Source organism: Nicotiana sylvestris, chromosome 7 (assembly GCF_000393655.2).
Source record: "Nicotiana sylvestris chromosome 7, ASM39365v2, whole genome shotgun sequence".
Classification (NCBI taxonomy): domain Eukaryota; kingdom Viridiplantae; phylum Streptophyta; class Magnoliopsida; order Solanales; family Solanaceae; genus Nicotiana; species Nicotiana sylvestris.
Genome location: NC_091063.1, coordinates 47,689,476 through 47,692,386, shown reverse-complemented (window position 1 = coordinate 47,692,386; position 2,911 = coordinate 47,689,476).

The following is a 2,911-nucleotide window of genomic DNA, read 5'->3' as shown; positions in this document are numbered from 1 at the left end:
GTTCTTCTTCCCTTTTTTAGAAGAAGATTGTACAGTCGTCCCCCACTTTCTTTCCCCAGTTCCCTTTTTAAAAATCCCCCCGCGTGCCTTTGTAGCTTTGGCCAAGACAACGGACCCCACGTGTGTAGGGGTCTAAGATTCATGTCCCCCATGCGCGGTGGGGTTCCCCGTGTATGGGATTCCGTCCGTGTTCCCCACGCGTGTCCCCTCATGTGTGGTGGACTCGGATTATTATGGGCTAGGTCCGAAATTAGGCCTAAAAGCGGGTAATTTGAACCCGAATATTATCCTTTTGCCCGGACCCGATTAAGAACACGACGTTGTTCGACTAATCCTATGTAAGCAAAATAACTACAAAAAATAAGACTAATATTTAAACAAAACTATATCTTTTTAATACATTTTTCAAGATTTAAAATAGCTACAAAATATTAATAAAACTATTTTTTGTAATTTTCGTTTTTATATAAGGATAAAAATATAAAGTAATATTTTTTTGTATTTTTCAAAAATTAAAATGACTACAAAACAATAATAGAACTATATTTTTGGTTATTTTCGAAATTATATAAAGTACAAAAATAGAGTGCAATTTTTGTATTTTTCGAGTTTATGAGAAATACATAAACTAAAATTTAAACATATATATTTTGTAATTTTTCTTTTTGCAACGAAATAAAGTAAAAATAGTTAAAATGGCTATATTAGACCCAATTTCACATATTCACGCTAAAAATGTGAAAATTCTCGGGGAAGGTCAAAAATCAGGTGTCTACAAGTACGAAGGGCCATTTAAGATCGTCGCCAAGGTAGGCAAGATCTCATACAAGCTTGACATGTCATCGTATCTTAAGATCTACCTTGTCTTCCATGCCAGCATGCTTAAACCATATCATGAAGATAAGGATGATCCAAGTAGGGGTCAATCAAGTTGAGCGCCAATGACTATCACCGCCTCGCATGATCGGGAGATTGAGGCTATCATAGATTATCAAGCCAGGAGAAAACAAGGGCAAAAAGCCACCGCTATGTTCCTCGTCTATTGGAAAGGGCAATCACCAGAGGAGGCCACGTGGGAATGATATGAAGACTTGTGGCAATTCAAAGATAAGATCCGAGAGTTTATGCAGCAGAATTGCGCCGCGGTCGTCGCAATATTGGGTGGGGGAGAGTGTGATGACCCGCCATGTCATCATACCACATAGGCACCATTTGGCATATATTAATGCCATGTGGAAGCTTACATAAGAAGAAGGCTAGCATTTGTGAGAATATTCTAGAGAGGTATGGACATTTCCTTAGGAAGAACCTAGATCCTTATGGATTTGCTACGAAAGTCCTTGGAATCTTCTAGGCTTGTAGAGAATTCTAGAAAAAAGCCTTTATCTTGTAAATATCAAGGACTTGTGTAATAATTAATATTTACGCACTAGCCCCTAGGAGACTAGTATATAAAGAGGGTCATTCATTTGCAATTCATCAAGCAAGTAATTCAAGTTCTCTCTAATACAAAGCTTCCTTTAACAATTCTCTTGTGTTCTTTCTTCCATTCTCTTAGTGATCTTGAGTATAGTAAGGCTGACTTGGCATAGCAAGAACGTGAGCAAGTTGTGCAAGATCGTGAGCGAGTTGTCAAGTGTCGCACGTGTACTTAGTTAACAACTAAGGACGTGACAACGTGGTATCAGAGCGAAGGTTTCAACTAAGGGAATTGTGATGATACGCCATGTCATCATGTCACATAGGCGCCATTTTGCATATATTAATGCCATGTGGAAGCTTACATAAGAAGAAGGCTAGCATTTGTGAGAAGATTCTAGAGAGGTATGGGCATTTCCTTAGGAAAAACCTAGATCCTTATGGATTTGCTAGGAAAGTCCTTGGAATCTTATAGGCTTGTAGAGAATTCTAGAAAAAACCCTTACTTGTAAATATCAAGGACTTGTGTAATAATTAATATTTACACACTAGCCCCTAGGAGACTAGTATATAAAGGGGGTCATTCATTTGCAATTCATCAAGCAAGCAATTCAAGTTCTCTCTAATACAAAGCTTACTTTAACAATTCTCTTGTGTTCTTTCTTCCATTATCTTAGTGATCTTGAGTATAGTAAGGCTGACTTGGCATAGCAAGAATGTGAGCAAGTTGTGCAAGATCGTGAGCGAGTTGTCAAGTGTCGCACGTGTACCATTGCACCAAGTAGGGATTCAATATTGACTAGGCAAGTCTTGGAGGTAGGTGGCAAGATTAGAGAATTCTTTAGTCAAGTATTCCTAAAAGTGGGGCCCACTCACTTTGATAAAGAAATAACCTCCCTACATCATTAAATGAAAAGGGAAATAATGCTTGCTAAAGTTACGGATGGGAATTCTCCAAAAAGAATTCACATGAACCCTTACAATGCTATAGCAACGTGAATTGCAAATTCTAAGAGGAGCCCGGTATAACTTTTCTCAAGAATATCATACAGATGTTTCCATACTTTAATTTGACGTTACGTGTTTTATCACAAAAGACGTGTGTTAGAGGGATTGTCAAGAAAATTGACTCAGGTATGTTAAGGCTATCCATTATTTCCTTTTGGCATGATCCAAGTAATGATACGTAAATGTAATGTTATTTCATAAATGGTTCTACTCTTAGTAACTAAGAAGGTCTACGTTGTTCATTCCTGTAACATGATATTCAAAACATGTCGAAGTATATTCCTAACTCTCAATTAAGGTATTCAATAAAGATGTTAATGTTCATAATGGTATTATATCCATCATCATTTACCATCGAGCTACGGTCGGTCGGGCAGTCATGCAGTTACCACCGAGCTATGGCTGGTTGGGTAGTTACACATTTACCACCGAGCTACGGCCGGTCGGGCAGTCATGCATATACTACCGCGCTACGGCCGGTCGG